General features: G+C 46.1%; 1 long non-coding RNA gene across 1 annotated transcript; it reads left to right on the top strand.

The window, feature by feature from the left end:
- Positions 1–782: 782 nt before the first annotated feature.
- On the top strand, positions 783–15,648 carry LOC145393406 (uncharacterized). Its single transcript, XR_013896189.1, has 4 exons — positions 783–1,732; positions 2,299–2,488; positions 6,839–6,900; positions 15,463–15,648. It is a non-coding gene; the product is annotated as an uncharacterized LOC145393406 (long non-coding RNA).
- Positions 15,649–17,209: the final 1,561 nt, after the last annotated feature.

The following is a 17,209-nucleotide window of genomic DNA, read 5'->3' as shown; positions in this document are numbered from 1 at the left end:
CTTATCTTTATGTTATTTTAGAGGAAATGAAGGGTGAGGTGAAGGGGCAAAGGATGAAGATGATAAAGCAACCCCTCAAGGGGAATTAACCCCCTTATCTCGCATAGGGATGTTTACTTCATTTTTGCCACTCAAAGGAGCAACCGGTCCCCCAAGAGGGGCTACTTGCACCCCACATGTCCTCACCTCACCCTTCAGTGGGAGCTACATCCCTTATCACTCCACAAGGATGATACCTACCCCCCTCCACACACACACACTTCCCAACGGGGATTACTGCCTTCTGGCTTCCGAAGGAGGGGTGTTCTATCATCATCACATGCTTAGAAATTTGTCAGCAATTGAAGACTTTTGTACACACATTCAGCAATCTGTTTTAATAATACAGTAAAACCAAAAGTCAGAGGTGAGATACACGTACTGTACAAACCTCACAGCACATCTAAGATTTCTTTTTTTCTGAGCTGTTTCCAGCATCTTACAGGAAGTAATTAACATATTTAGACACTACGTTGGTGGTAGGTGGTGGTGACCATCATCCACTCACTTGATGTAGTGCTGCCTACTTCTTCCTTCACCTTTATCATTCTTTTTCTGTGTTTGCCCTCCTCTCTTCCTATTTCTCCAATCTTTTTTGTCACTTTTTAAAACTCTTCTTTCCTTTTGAGGTGGCTTTACATTGAGTGACAAGCCAAATGATTTCCTGTAAGCCAGGAAACCATTTACAGTGCTGGGTGGTAACCATATAACCAACCCATATAGGTTCCCCTGCTTGTCAACAAGTGGGTTGGCGGAGGGTTAGTGCCCCTCCCCGTAAAACATGTAACTAAGATAAACGGCCACCCCTTATGGGATAATGGCGTTGATACAGTGTTGGATTAAGATATAAAAACCTATACATTGTTGCTCTTTATCTGTCAAGTTCCTGGGTTCAGGTCTTCAATGGTTGGAGGTATTTGATCATGCATTACCATTCAGGGGTGAGTTACTGAACCCATCACCATAAATACTTGGACTTAGTGGGGCAGCCGAGCCACGACTTCTCTATTTCTTGTGGCACAGGCTCGATTGGTGGATGTTTGTATTCATGGAGCCAGTGTGGAAAGTATCTCAAGGTACAAATAATCCAGTGGTAAATTCTAATTGCCTGGACCATTGTCAACCTTCTACCTAACTGTACTGTATGTGAACTTAGTTTAATTTTATTTATGACATTTGTTTAATTTTTATTAGAAATCGTCAGTCATTAAATAGAATAATAGCATTGTAACAGTCATCATCATCTAATTCTGTGCTGCCCCATGAGGAGAGTAGGAGCCTGGGGCTAGGCAAGTTGGTCCTGACTAAGATGAAAGTGACCAGTCTCACTCATCCCTGAGTGGCATTACATGAGCAATAAACCCCAATGACCCCATGGATATAAAACTGCAGTCTTAATCTGACTGGAATGCCTTAATTACCCATTAAAACCTCCAGGTGCCATAATGTGGTTATATGGTTATCACCCAGCTTAGTAAATGATTTCCTGGTGTACGGGAAATAATTTGGCATGCCACCCAGTGTAGAGTCACCCATAGGCAGAAGGAAGAGGAAAGAATGGAGGAAAAAAGGACAGAAGAGGGAGTGTAGTCACCCTTAGGCATAAGGAAGAGGAAAGAAAGAAATACAGAAGAGGATGGAAGAAAGGAAAGGGCTGTCATCTGTGAGCAGCAGTACATTGAATGAGTGGATGGTAAGCACCCCCACTGCATTATAACGTTATGTCACCTAATAATGAAAGAATAAAAGTAATAAGTTACTAAAATATGGGTTCAAGGGAGGTCTTCGGGTAATGGATGTTAACCAGAATAAAGAAAATTGCCCTCATATAAGTGGTTCAGGGATAAGTGTCCTCAGCATCGTAGGGAATAGCAAGATATCAAGTGTTATTTTGATATATAGCCCATATTTGATGACAAGTATTGTAGTCTGGCTAACGTCTGAGATGATGCTTGTCCCTGAAACCCCTTGGCCGATGGGAGTTTATTTGCTATTTGTAAAAAATTTCTTTCAACAATTCAGTATTTGAAGACCGATTACGTTACAGCAAATGTAAAAGGAAATATGTAGCCAGCTTTAAGTTTCCATCAAACCATCTTTCATCAATTCCCTGTTTTTGAATTACCGCCTTGACGGTAGATGAAACCCTTGTCCAAACTTGGAATAAGAAATAAGTTTATTTCTTGAGTTACATTGTGAAACGTACAATGCCATATATAAACATTCAAGAATGTACTGTCTTTTCTTCTTTTTTGATAGAAATATAAAAATGGAAAGAACTGAGGTTTTGAGCTTGAGCAGTCATTTCTCAAGACGGCCAATTATGATGTCGCATGCGGACCGAGTGTAATGGCGGTCGAAGAGGAGGTCGGTAGCGGATCTGCTGACGATACCAGTTTCCTGGGTGCTGCAGGCTGCTGTATCTGCCCTTATCTTCCATCGGTTTATGGTAATGTATCAGGATGACATTGCTTTAGTTTTGGGTAGTGTTGGAGGGCATTTTGTTGGTAATGTTTATAGGTGTTGAGTCGCATGGTTCCGTTGGCAGTTCGTTCCCGCATCAGTGTATGTCTGGTGAGAGATGTCGCGGTCTCTCCGAATCTCTCTCCTTGGCCTGCAGGGCTAAATGGTCTATCGGCCCTAGCTCTGGGGAATCATCCGTCAGAACAAAAGACAATACCCCGTTAGGACTATCACCCATCATACATTTGATTCCTGGACCATTCGCCGTCAAAATATGGACGATTCCCCTTCATGACAATTCACACCCCGTCATTCTGTAGATATACGTAATACTATAATAATTAATTTTCATGGAGAACTGTCAGGGTCTATGTTCATTCAATAGCGTTGTATGTGGATAATAAGTTGCACATTTCGTCAGTTATTGTTTCTGCCTCGCTGTTGATAACGGAATTATATTGTGGCGTCACCCATGGCTGTCCTCATTAATTTTGATTTTCACTACAACATCCTGGGTATGTTTTAAAACGACTTTGAAGAGACGAAAGTGTATATTCATCTCAAATAACAATATCCAGTGTCTTGCGTCTGAGCCATAGCGAACGGAAACAATGGGGAAAGGTATGGTTCAACCTCAGTGCAGGCGATGTGACCGAACTTAAATGGACCAAAGGGTAATTAACCAGTGGTAACTAGTGGCAGAAGGAAGAGGCTCCATTATTTCCATTTTTCTTTGCACTGGAAACAATGTTCTGTAAGAGCTGCTTCATCGTCTCAAGGAATAATGAATGAATTATAGTAAAACGCAGCTATTAATAGTAATGGGTTAAGGGGGGAATAACATCGTCCCACTCAGGATTTCTTTCACGACAATTACTATTTTATATATGTATATATATATAGTTCACTACGGTTTGTTTCCGTCCTTTCCATTAAAATTTCCATATCAGTTCCTAAACTGTGTGTGTTCTACCCGTTTTTCCCGTTAATTTCAACTGACGTTAGTGTTCCTGACGAGGGACTGTTTTTTATATTTATTTTTTACAGCCATTGTTTTGTCGTAGTTATGCATCAGTTCTGAAAAATTATACGAATATAATTCCCAACACTTCCCCTTGCCACTGATTATATTTCCGGTGGTCCAAGTTCAGGCTCTAATCTGCGCAAGCGGTGACATCAGGTGAATCTATCTGCCACACGCCTCAATCCCGTCAGGGGTGGCCACAAACAAATCGCCTCAAGTCGCCCTGACTAACGCCATTTCACAGCCCTGCTCCCAGCTCACATACTCCAATATACCTCCACTCCAACCCTCCGTCTCATCCCCGGCCTCCCTCTCCCCCGCACCACCTTACTCGCATGCATTCTCCTCGTTAGTCTCTCCCTCTCCATGCTCACCACATGGCCAAACCACCTCAGTGTATTTCTTCTAACGCTTTCTATCACATCCACACCAAAACGCTTCTTCATTTCCTCATTTGTCAGTCTTCTGTCTCTCCACGTAACTCCACACGCTCTTTTGGAGTAACTCATTGCCACTGCTCACATTCTAGACTTGTCCCTCCAACAAAGTTGAAGCTTTACTTCCATACGTTAGGGTTGGTATCACTATACTGTCGACATGCAACGACCTTTTTTTTTTTTTTTTTTTTTTTTTTTTTTTTTTTTCCATGCTCACTTCCCTATTTCCTGTAACTGCTTTCAAAGAACCAGCAGCCTTTATTATCTGTTGTACCCTTTCAAGCACTTCACCGTCTAAACATCCATCCTTACTCATTACACTACCCATGCCCAAGTACTTAAACGTACTCACATTTTCCACTTCTCATCCAGTCTCACTACATTCAGTGGCGGCTTTCAAAGACCATAACTTTACTCTTCCCTACATTCACCTTTAGATTCCATATCTTACACACTCCCAGACTTATTTACCAAGCCTTGCAGTTCCCCCTCGTCTTCACTTAATACAGTATCATATGCAAACAACAGTACAGGGAGTTTCCAAACATTACAATCTTTCATTAGGGTCGCTCCAGCATCTACTGCCCTACCCTGGACCTCTTTTATAACCCCATCCATATACAGATTGAACAACAATGGGGACATGACACATTCCTGTTTCAGTCCAACATACAAATAGAAAAATTCACTCATTTCACTATCCACATCCTTAGACCCCTCATATATACTTTTGAAGCATTCAGCAACTTCCCATTTACTCTGTAATCTGTATATTCTTGGTATTTTCCACATTTCTTGTCCATCCACCCTATCATGTGCTTTCTCCAAATCCATGAAGGCCGCATACAGCTTCTCTCTCTTCACTAGAAACTTTTCCACTTAAGACCTAAGAACGAATATCTGATCTACACAACCTCTTCCCTATCTAAAACCTTCCTGTTCTTCTCCAACTAATTTCTCTGTTATTTCCCAAACTCGGTCAATAAGTATCCTGCAATATACTTTTCCTATTACACAAAGAAAATAAATGCCCCTATGATTACCATACTTCTTTTTCCCATAATCCTTTGTACAGGGGATAGTCTTCCGGAATGCATTCTACTACTCTCTCCCCTATGCTTCCGCATTTCACCACACTCCATCAGTTCATGGGGCTTTCCCCATTTTGACTTCATTACTTCAACTACTTCCATCCTACTGATTTCTTCCTCTCCTCACCTCCTTCCTTCTCCCAGCTAGTCCCAAGCCACTTATGCTCGCATTACTATGTTCATCAATTCCTTAAAGTGTTCTCTCCATCTGCTCACTTTTTCCTCCTTCTCCACTAGCAATCTACCATTTTTATCTTTCAGTCCCCGACTTACTTCTGTGTGTGTGTGTGTGTGTGTGTGTGTGTGTGTGGAGGGGAATACAGTAGGATGAGAATATCAAGCTTACATAGGGTATATAATTATTTATATACACTTAACATCAGTACCGGGTAGGTTATTCGGTAGCAAGATTATGGAAGACACTGTTGAATGGAACTACACCAGATTGTTGTTATTGTTATTATTTTTATTATCGTTATCATTTTTTATTTTTATTTTAGAACATTCAGCCAGAGGTCAAGATAACAGGTGCTTGAACACTTTCGAAATTTGAACGAAACAGTGGAATTGTTTAGGGTCAAGCAAGGAAAAAACAAAATACCTTGAAGGGGTAATGTACCGGTACCCTGCTCCATGTACTTCTTGAAGGGGTATACAGTATGTACTCCCTGTGTGCTCCTTGAAGGGGGTAATGTACTACCTGTGTACTCCTTGAAGGGGGCAGTGTACTCCTTCAAGAGTTGTACTGTGTGTGTTCTTGAAGTGGGTAATGAAAGCTGTATGGATTCTCAAGGTCGATCGTAGAGAGAGGGGGAGAGAGAGATGCTTTTGAGCGATCCCTAGTAATGTTTAATGTCTTTGATGCTCCAGAGGGACGCCTTCAAGTGGTAACGGTGGAGCTGCCTGGTTATACAAACGTCCCTCATATCCTTCCTTATCCCCCAGAAGGAGGATGTGGACTGCAGGGCACGGCCAGCGTCAGCCATCAGTCCACTGGGTTCACGTTCAGTTGAATTTTAAGATACAAGGCAATGATAAAAACAAAATGTATTAATATATAATTATGTAAAACAATAAATTAAGTATAGTACAATGAAATATTTACAAGGAGACGTAAAGAACATTGTGGTGATATACCGGTAAATTTCTCTCTCTCTCTCTCTCTCTCTCTCTCTCTCTCTCTCTCTCTCTCTCCATATTATTTCATGTAAGTCGTTGTGAGAAAAGGGCAGTGGCTACAGCTCTACATCCTTTCCATAGCTCCTCTTCTTGACCAGCATCAGTTTCTAGCAATTGATTTCAACAGCACTTAAGATAGACCGATGAGTGTGTGTGTGTAGCCTAGTCTCCCCTTGATTAACCATTTCAGTGGGACAAACTTCTTTTTTTTCTCTCTCTCTCTATTTTAGGTGGAGGATATCTGTTACCTTATGACTTGCTGCTGTATTATTAAAAAATAAGGACCGTATTCTAGCCAACATAGAAGGCGTCCTAGCACCTCTTCATTAGCGATTTACTTTTCATACTGGGCTTTAGCATATGACGTACTACCTTTAGTGTTTAGATATCGAAGCAGACGATCCTGGTGGGTGGTGGTGGCTTCGTAACTCAACTGCATTAGCGATTCATTTTCCATACTAGACGAACATACGGTATTTACTTTTTGGATATCGAAGCAGAGTCAATCACAATAAACGATACATGTGCGTGTCTGGTAAAGGTGATGGCGTGGCGGTTCAGAGGTGATGAGACCAAGGTCATCTCAGGACGTTGTTATATTTCAGATGTTGGCCTGTTAGCTGGGACTACCACAGGGGCGACCACACGCAGGCTGCTCCTCCTCACGGTATGTAATGGTGTTTTGATGTACCCAATGTCCCAGGTATTTTTCGGTATGTAATGGTGTTTTGATGTACCCAATGTCCCAGGTATTTTTCGGTATGTAATGGTGTTTTGATGTACCCAATGTCCCAGGTATTTTTCGGTATGTAATGGTGTTTTGATGTTCCCAATGTCCCAGGTATTTTTAGGTACTTAAGCGTTGCCCTCGTGTGCATTTAATCGAACGTATAGTGACACTGGAGGGCTGATCTGACAAGGAAGCAAGTAGACTCATTCCATCCTCATAACTAAGGCAATTAGAATTTCTGCAACACCACGATTTAGTGAGTGGCCCAGTTCCCTCGGGTAAAAAACCAAGTAGTATACATAAGCTGTTGCTGATATCGCCGTTTACAGTACGTATTCCCCGTAGTGATAGTCCCTGTTGATAGCCCCCGTGACGGTGATAGTCCCACCTGGTTGATAGCTTATAGTCCCCCCCCCCCGTGGTGATAGTCCATAGTCCAGTTCCTCCCATAGTGTGATAGCCCAGTCCCCCCCCCCTGTGTGATGGCCCAGTTCCCCCCCCCCCGTGGTGATAGCCCAGTTCCCCCCTCCCGTGGTGATAGCCCAGTTCCCCCCCGTGGTGATAGCCCAGTTCCTCCCTCCGTGGTGATAGCCCAGTTCCTCCCCCCGTGGTGATAGCCCAGTTCCTCTCCCCGTGGTGATAGCCCAGTTCCCCCCCCCCGTGGTGATAGCCCAGTTCTCCCCCCCCCGTTGTGATAGCCCAGTTCCCCCCCCCCCCGTGGTGATAGCCCAGTTGCCCCCCCCCGTGGTGATAGCCCAATTTCCCCCCCGTGGTGATAGCCCAGTTCCCCCTCCCCCCGTGGTGATAGCCCAGTTCCCCCTCCCCCCGTGGTGATAGCCCAGTTCCCCCTCCCCCCGTGGTGATAGCCCAGTTCCCCCTCCCCCCGTGGTGATAGCCCAGTTCCCCCTCCCCCCGTGGTGATAGCCCAGTTCCCCCTCCCCCGTGGTGATAGCCCAGTTCCCCCGCCCCCCGTGGTGATAGCCCGGTTCCTCCTCCCCCCGTGGTGATAGCCCGGTTCCCCCTCCCCCCGTGGTGATAGCCCGGTTCCCCCTCCCCCCGTGGTGATAGCCCGGTTCCCCCTCCCCCCGTGGTGATAGCCCAGTTCCCCCTCCCCCCGTGGTGATAGCCCTGTTCCCCCTCCCCCCGTGGTGATAGCCCGGTTCCCCCTCCCCCCGTGGTGATAGCCCGGTTCCCCCTCCCCCCGTGGTGATAGCCCGGTTCCCCCTCCCCCCGTGGTGATAGCCCGGTTCCCCCTCCCCCCGTGGTGATAGCCCGGTTCCCCCTCCCCGTGGTGATAGCCCGGTTCCCCTCCCCGTGGTGATAGCCCTGTTCCCCCTCCCACCGTGGTGATAGCCCAGTTCCCCCTCCCCCCGTGGTGATAGCCCAGTTCCCCCTCCCCCCGTGGTGATAGCCCAGTTCCCCCTCCCCCCGTGGTGATAGCCCGGTTCCCCCTCCCCCCGTGGTGATAGCCCGGTTCCCCTCCCCCGTGGTGATAGCCCGGTTCCCCCTCCCCCCGTGGTGAGAGCCCGGTTCCCCCTCCCCCCGTGGTGATAGCCCAGTTCCCCCTCCCCCCGTGGTGATAGCCCAGTTCCCCTCCCCCGTGGTGATAGCCCGGTTCCTCTCCCCCGTGGTGATAGCCCGGTTCCTCTCCCCCGTGGTGATAGCCCAGTTCCCCCTATGGTGATAGCCCAGTTGTCCCCCCCCGTGGTGATAGCCCAGTTGTCCCCCCCCGTGGTGATAGCCCAGTTCTCCCCCCCCGTGGTGATAGCCCAGTTCTCCCCTCCCCCGTGGTGATGGCCCAGTTCTCCCCCCCCCCGTGGTGATACCCCAGTTCTCCCCCCCGTGGTGATAGCCCAGTTCTCCTCCCCCCCGTGGTGATAGCCCAGTTCTCCCCCCCCCCGTGGTGATAGCCCAGTTCTCCCCCCCCCCCCGTGGTGATGGCCCAGTTCTCCCCCCCGCCGTGGTGTTGGCCCAGTTCTCCCCCCCCCGTGGTGATGGCCCAGTTCTCCCCCCCGTGGTGATAGCCCAGTTCCCCTCCGTGGTGATAGCCCAGTTCCCCTCCGTGGTGATAGCCTAGTTCCCCTCCCCGTGGTGATAGCCCAGTTCTCTCCCCGTGGTGATAGTCCATAGCCCTCCCCTCCGTGGTGATGGTTCTTAGCCCTCCCCTCCGTGGTGATAGCCCATACCCCTCCCCCTGTGGTGATAGCCCATACCCCTCCCCCTGTGGTGATAGCCCATACCCCTCCCCCCCGTGGTGTAATAGCCCATAGCCCTTCCCCAGTGGTGATAGCCTGTAAGATGATAGCCCATAGCCATCCCCCCCTGCGGTGCGATAGCCCATAACCCTCCCACCCCCGTGGTGTGATAGCCCATAGCCCTCCCCCCCGTGGGGTGATAGTTCATAGCTCCCCTCCCTCTTGTAGTGATAGCCCATATTCCCCCCTCCCCCTGTGGTGATTGCCCATAGCCCCCATCCCCTCTGGAGTGATAGGCCATAGCCCCCCCTTCTCCCATGGGGTGATAGGCTGTAATACCCCCTTCCCCTATGGGGTGATAGCCCATAGCCTCCCTTCCCCTCATGGGATGATAGCCCACAGCTCCCCTCCCCCCTGTGGCGTGATAGCCCATAAGCCCCCCTCCCCCCTGTGGTGTGATAGCCCACAGCTCCCCTCCCCCTATGGTGTGATAGCCCATAGCCCTCTTCCCCTCTGTGGTGTGATAACCCATAGCCTCTGCTTCCTCCATGGTGATAGCCCATAGACCCCCCCCCCCCTTCAGAGGTGCGATAACCCGTAGCCTCCCATCCATATTGATAGTCCTGATACTGTGCCTCTTTTACACTAACTTGGCCTAGATTTCGGTCTGTCTGCAGTTTATATAATGTAGGTTGAAAGCAGTAAAAGACAATGCCATAATTCTCTATTCTTTCCACAGCATTTCCTCGTGAATAGCACCATATTCTAGTGATAATTTATTGTTACAACTCTGAATTAAAGATGGATAGATGACATTATAGGCAAAGAGTAAATTGTATAGTCACGACGGTATGGAAATTGTAGTCCATCCATCATCCAATCTTACATTGCCCCATGAGGAGCGTAGGAGCCCGGGGCTAGGCAGTTGGGCCCGATATTTAAGATGAGTGACCAGCCTCACTCATCCCTGAGTGGCATTACATGAGCAGTCAACCCCAACCATCCCTTGGATATAAACCTTCACCGGCTTAATCCGATTGGAGCGCAATAATTACCCACTATACCTCCTGGCGCCAAAATTTGGTTATATGGTTACCACCCAGCGTAGTAAATAGTTTCATGGTGTACAGGAAACCATTTGGCTTGTCACTCAGTGTAGAGTCACCCACAGGCAGAAGGAAGAGGAAAGACAGAAGAGTGTAAAGTTACCCGTAGGCAGAAGGACAAGGAAAGAATGAAGGAAAGAAAGACAGAAGAGGATGGAAGGAAAGAAGGATGGAGGAGAGAAAAGGACTGACACCCAACAGCAGCACTACATCGAGTGAGTGGATGGTGAGTGCCCCTACCAACTTCACTCGATGTAGTGCTGATGTCGGGTGTCTGTCCTTTCCTCTCCATCCTCTTTTGTCTGTCTTTCCTTCATTCTTTTCTTGTCCTTCTGCCTACGGGTAACTTTACACTTCCTCTTCTGTCTTTCTTTCCTCTTCCTTCTGCCTGTGGGTGACTCTACACTGAGTGACAGGCCAAATGGTTTCCTGTACACCATGAAACCATTTACTACGCTGGGTGGTAACCATATAACCCAATTTTGGCACCTGGTGGTTTAGTGGGTAATTATTCTGCTCCAATCAGATTGAGCCGGTGAAGGTTTATGTCCAAGGGATGGTTGGGTTTGACTGCTCATGTAATGCCACTCAGGGATGAGGCTGGTCACACATCATAAATGCAGGGACCAACTGCCTGGCCCCAGGCACATACGCTCCTCATGGGGCAATGTAGGATTGGATGATGGATGGATGGACTACAGTTTCCACACCACCTTCGTGACTATACAATTTTCATGAAGGTGTAGAAACTGTAGTCTTGATATTATTTTTAAGGACTTGAGAGATATTAACAATAAATTGAAGTGCAATTATTTTTATTTTTTAATTACAATGTTATGGAGGCTTCACAGCAGACATTTTCACTTGTTTGTATTTACCATGCCTCACCATAGTCTCTCATCCATAGCCCTCCTTCCCGTGGGGTGATAGCCCATAGCCCTTCCCCCATGGGGTGATATGGGACTGCTGAGGAATGTATGTGGAGTACAGAGGGTGGATGGGATACGAAATATGTGATTCGTGAAAGATGTGGAGTGAGGAAATCGGTAGATACCAGAATCGAAGAGAGTGTGCTGAGATGGTATGGTCATGTGGAGAGAATGGATAACAATAGAGTGGTGAAAAAGGTATATCTGAGCGAATTTGGAGGGGGGGGGGGGGAGGCGCGGTAGGCCAAGGAGAAAGTGGAGAGATATGGTGAATGAGTGTGTGAGGAAGAGAGGTTTGGACGTCCATGAGGCTAGGGAACTGAGAAGAGATTGAGCTGGCTAGATGAATGTAGTGAGGAGAAGTACATGATCAGGGATTTGACACCCATTTTAACGTGGCAGCATCTGGATTGACTCAATTGGATACGTTTGTGTGAAGCTACAGAACATGGTGAACGTTTTTGGCCCATTGGATTGGGCAAATTTGGGCTGTCTGGACATTGCTATTCCTCACCCTGCCCTAGGGTGGGAAAGGAGGTCCGGATGATGATGTTGATGACGATGATTGTATATACCTTTAAGAGCTACTGTGGCGTGTAGAAATGTTATATGTAAACCACCATAGTCTCAACTACTGATATACTGTATTAAGCTTTTACAAAGGTTACTAGCATTGGACCGTATGAAGTTTGTTATACAGTTGTTTATACAGTATTAAAAGATAACGTGGACTTGAAGTAGCTTCTGCCCTACGGGTGTCATGTGCTGTCTGCTGACCCTGTCCTGGCATACTACTCTAGTCCTTCACTTGCAGAAGGATTGTGCTCTTGTGGAGCATATACTCGTATTTGAACTACTACACTGAAGTTCCATAGGCTTTTGTCTGCTGTTAGCCCTGCTGTCGTGGCAAAGAATCTGCTCTTGCCCCTGCCAAGTGCTGCTGACCCTGCCATCCTTGTGAAATCTGGCCTTTCCTTCCTCCGAGCAATGATGAAAAACTAGAGTTGTGCCCCTGCCATGTGATGCCAGAGGACTGTGGTGATCATACCCTTGCTGAGTGATGCCTGAGGATTGTGGTGATCATACCCTTGCTGAGTGATGCCTGAGGACTCTGGCAGTTGCCATACCCCTACTGAGTGATGCTTGAGGACACTGGTGGTTGTCGTACCCCTACTGAGTGATGCCTGAGGACTCTGGTGGTGGTCATAGCCCTGCCAAATGCTGCTGAAGGACTCAGGTGGTGGACGTGCCCCTGCCAAATGCTGCTGAAGGAATCTGGTGGTGGTCCAACCCCTGCCAAATGCTGCAAAGGACTCAGTTGGTGGTCATACCCCTGCCAGATGCTGCTGAAGGACTCTGGTGGTGGTCCAGCCTCTGCCAAATGCTGCTGAAGGACTGGTGGTGGTCATGCCCCTTCCAAATGCTGCTGAAAGACTGTGGTGGTGGTCATACCCCTGCCAAATTCTGCTGAAGGACTCGGGTGGTGGTCTTGCCCCTGCTGAGTGATGACCAAGGACTCTGGTGGTCATGCTTCTGCCAAGTGTTATGGAGAACTGTTGGTGAGTACAGTATTCTTACTCTTAAAAGGTTTGTATGTTATGTTTAATGTTGATTTTAATACTAAAAGCTAATGTGGATTTGATCCTAATCATCATCCAATCCTACATTGTCCCATATGGAGCGTAGGAGCCTCAGGCTAGGCTCCTGACATTTAAGATGAGAGTGACCAGCCTCACTCATCCCTGAGTGGCATTAAGTAAGCAATAAACCTTCACCGGCTTAATCTGATTGGAGTGCCGTAGTTACCCACTAAACCACCAGGCGCCAATATTTGGTTATATGGTTACCACCCAGCATAGAAATGGTTTCCTGGTGTACAGGAAACCATTTGGCTTGTCACTCAGTGTACAGTAGAGTCACTCACAGGCAGAAAGAATGAAAGAAAGAAAGGCATAAGAGGGAGTGTAAAGTCACCTGTAGGCAAAAGGACAAGGAGAGAATGAAGGAAAGACAGGAGAGGATGGAAGGAAAGAAGGATGGAAGAGAGGGCCTTCATTCTTACCTCATCCTTCTGCCTATAGGTGACTAAAACGAGTGACAAGCCAAGTGGTTTCCTGTACACCACAAAACTATGTACTACGCTGGGTGGTAACCATATAACCAAATACTGGTGCATGATGGTTTAGTGGGTAATTACGGCACTCAAATCGGATTAAGCCGGTGAAGGTTTATTGCTAATGTAATGCCACTCAGGGATGAGTGAGGCTGGTCACTCTCATTTTAAATGACAGGACTAACTTGCCTAGCCCCGTGCTCCTATGCTCCTCATGGGACAACGTAGGATTAGATGATGATGATCAAATCCACATTAGCTTTTAATATATAAATCAATATTAAATATAACATACAAACCTTTTAAGAGTAAGAATACTGTACTCACCAACAGTTCTCCACAACACTTGGCAGGAGCATGACCACCAGAGTCCTTGGTCATCACTCAGCAGGGGCACGACCACCACCCAAGTCCTTCAGCAGCATTTTGCAAGGGCATGACCACCACCACAGTCCTTCAGCAGCATTTTGCAGGGGCACGACCACCACCACAGTCCTTCAGCAGCATTTGGCAGGGTCATGACCACCATCACAGTCCTTCAGTAGCATTTGGCAGGGTCATGACCACCACCACAGTCCTTCAGCAGCATTTGGCATGGGCACGACCACCACCACAGTCCTTCAGCAGCATTTGGCATGGGCACGACCACCACCACAGTCCTTCAGCAGCATTTGGCAGGGGTTAGAACACCAACAGAGTCCTTCAGCAGCATTTGGCAGGGGCTGGACCACCAACAGGGTCCTTCAACAGCATTTGGCAGGGGGTATGACCACCACCAGAGTCCTCAGGCATGACTCAGTAGGGGTACGATGACCACCAGTGTCCTCAGGCATGACTCAGTAGGGGTACGACAACCTCCAGAGACCTCAGGCATCACTCAGTAGGGGTATGATAACTGCCAGAGTCCTCAGGCATCATTCAGCAGGGGTATGATGACCACAGTCCTCTGGCATTACTCAGCAAGGGTATGACAACCACAGTCCTCTGGCATCACATGGCTGAGGCAGGGACACAACTCTAGTTTTTCATTATTGCTTGGAGGAAGGAAAGGCCAGAGTTTGCCAGGATGGCAGGGGTCAGCAGCACATGGCAGGGGCACAAGCAGATCCTTTGCCACGACAGCAGGGCTAACAGCAGACAAAAACCTATGGAACTTCAGTGTAGCAGTTCAAATCCATGCTCTGCAAGAGCACAGTCCTTCAGCAGGTGAAGGACTTGAGTAATACGCCAGGACAGGGTCAGCAGCCAGCACACGATACCTGTGGGACAGAAGCTTATTAGTTCAAGTCAATGTTATCTTTTGATACTGAATAAACAACTTAAACAGTAACAAACTTCATATGGTCCAATGCTAGTAACCTTTGTAAAAGCTTAATACAGTATATCAGTAGTTGTGACTATTGTGGTTTACATATAACATTTCTACACGCCACAGTAGCTCTTAAAGGAAATACAATCATCGTCATCATCATCATCATCATCCGGACCTCCTTTCCCACCCTAGGGCAGGGTGAGGAATAGCAACGTCCAGACAGCTCAAATTTGCCCAATCCAATGGGCCAAAAACATTCACCATGTTCTGTTAACTTCACACAAACGTATCCAATTGAGTCAATCCAGATGCTGCCACGTTAAAATGGGGTGCCAAATCCCTGATCATGTACTTCTCCTCACAATATTCATCCAGCCAGCTCAATCTCTTGTCAGTTCCCTAGCCTCATGGACATCCAAACCTCTCTACTCTTCCACCATATCTCTCCACATTCTCCTTGGCCTACTGCACCTCCTCCCCCCTCCAAATTCACTCAGATATACCTTTTTCACCACTCTATTGTTATCCATACTCTCCACATGACCATACCATCTCAGCACACTCTCTTTGATTCTGGTATCCACCGATTTCCTCACTCCGCGTCTTTCACGAATCACATATTTCGTATCCCATCCACCCTCTGTACTCCACATACATTCCTCAGCAGTCCCATATCACCCCATGGGGGAAGGGTTATAGGCTATCACCCCACGGGGAAGAGGGCTATGGGCTATTACCCCACTGGGGGGAGGGCTATGGATGTGAGACTATGGTGTGGCATGGTAAATACAAACAAGTGAAAATGTCTGCCATGAAGCCTCCATAACATACAAATGATCCACAGATGTTTTGTGTCTGGTGCTGACCCTGCTATCCTGGCAAACAACTCTGGCTGTGGTCCCTTGCTGAGTGAAGAGGAACTTTGGCTGTGGTCCCCTGCTCAGTGATGAAGAACTCTGGCTGTAGTCCCCTGCTCAGTGATGAAGACCTCTGGCTGTGGTCCCCTGTTCAGTGATGGGAAAGACCTTTATCAACTTGTACCAAATGTCTCTACTTTTGTATTGATTTTCAATGTACAATATAAAATACTGTCTTGTTTTCTTACCTTTGTTTTATGCAGTTATTTGACTTAAGTTTTAAAATGTCTCACTGAAATAACTAATACACCTGAGTAACTTAACTAAGACTGAAATATTTCAAGGCTGTATTATAGAACAAACTTAGATATCTACAAATCTTTCATCCAAAAAATATAAACAAAAATGAAAATAAAAACAAATAAAAATTTGAATTAAACTAAAAACATTCAAGTGGAAAAAAATAAAATTTTTAAATGAAGAGACACTTAAAACTAACAAAATATGAAAAAAATGGTCAATTAAAAAAAAAAAAAAAAAGGATTTTGTGGCCCTCCAAAATGTACCTAAGACGACTGCGAAGATTAATGGGTACCCTCCAAAAATTTCCCACCCTTTTCCCCTTCCTCCCTCACCATACCTACAAGTAGCAGGGCAAGTGAGGAAGGGCAAAGAAGTTGGGAAGTTTTGGAGAGGACACACAGACAAAAACACAGCAAGTGGGAGTGTGTGTACAGTAGCAGACGTAAATACTGATCCACTTCATGAGCGACAATTAACCAGGAAGTGAGCAATGACCCCTGAAACCCTGTGAGGTTATCTTCATGCATAACAAACCTTTCAGAATACTAACTATGAGTTTCATAATTCATGGACTATAACTGTGGAGTAGTATTTTGTCCGCAACTGTACCAACTAGGCTCACGGCATCAACACACACGCACAGCCATCTTGGAACTGAAAGTTGCCAGTTACTGATTTTACAGGCAAATTTTTCGACAGTAAAATTTTGACATGCCACCTAGCTTTTTCTGGTGAAATTTTGGACTTAGTATAAATTCTGAGATGCCAACTAGTATTAGTATGTATGACTTTTTTGGACTCAGTATTTTTCGACAGTATTTTATGGATGCTTCGATACCAATAATAAAGAACTGCAGCCATCTTGGATTTAAAAGCTGCTCATCAATATTACCAAAAGCAAATTTTGTGACGCTCAGATATCAACGATACTAAAGTGAGGCACCAATTAATTATATACAGTACTTTATAAATAATTCTGTGGACATTCATTAACAGAAATGATAGCACCAATTTACAAATTACCTTCTTTTTCTGACTTTAAAAAAATATATATATACAAGTATACTAAAACACAGAATTTACAGGATAATGTTGCTCATGATGTGACTATTTTCAGATTAATCGTATCAATGCCAGCTTGTAATTAATACAGGGTGGTCTATATATTACACTCGTCTAATCTCAAGGGGACAAGAGTCTTGTTAGGAGAGGAACAAAGACAATTTGGCTGCTTCACAAAAATAAAAATCAACATGCAATTAATGGATATTAAAAAGCAAATACGTTACCACTGAACAAAAATGGGGTTATACAATTAATGGACACTGAAAAAAAGATATTATAACACTAAACATGAGAAGGATCACCCAATCAAGAGACGTGAAAAAGCATATAACACTAATCATGAAAAGGGTTATGATAGTAGAAAAA

The sequence above is a fragment of the Coenobita brevimanus genome, chromosome 24 (genome assembly GCF_032717465.1).
Source record: "Coenobita brevimanus isolate Jiangsu-jjx chromosome 24, ASM3271746v2, whole genome shotgun sequence".
Lineage (NCBI taxonomy): Eukaryota > Metazoa > Arthropoda > Malacostraca > Decapoda > Coenobitidae > Coenobita > Coenobita brevimanus.
This window is presented reverse-complemented; position numbering and strand designations above follow the sequence as displayed.